This window comes from Chaetura pelagica, unplaced genomic scaffold (assembly GCF_000747805.2).
Source record: "Chaetura pelagica isolate M959 unplaced genomic scaffold, ChaPel_1.0 scaffold125, whole genome shotgun sequence".
Taxonomy (NCBI): Eukaryota; Metazoa; Chordata; class Aves; order Apodiformes; family Apodidae; genus Chaetura; species Chaetura pelagica.
Genome location: NW_009953392.1, coordinates 228,982 through 229,279, shown reverse-complemented (window position 1 = coordinate 229,279; position 298 = coordinate 228,982).

Below are 298 nucleotides of genomic sequence, written 5' to 3'. Positions count from 1 at the left end.
GGTTCGGGGGGGGTCCCGGGGGGTTCGGAGACCCCGCGCCCTGTGTCCTGACTGGTTCTGAGGTAAAAAAAAACACCCCAATAACAATCAGCTGAAACGCTGTAAAAAGCTGTGAATAAACCCGCGGCTGCGGCGCGCGCGGCCTGGTTTCTCAGTGGTGTTTTGTTGGGTTTGTTGGGTTGTTTTTTTTTTTTGGTGCGTTTATTTTGGGTTCGCTTCGTCCTGTGGTTGTTTGGGAGAAGTTTCCCCTGCCTGCGAGCTCCTCCAGGGACTGCCGGGCAGCAGCTGCCTGTGGGGG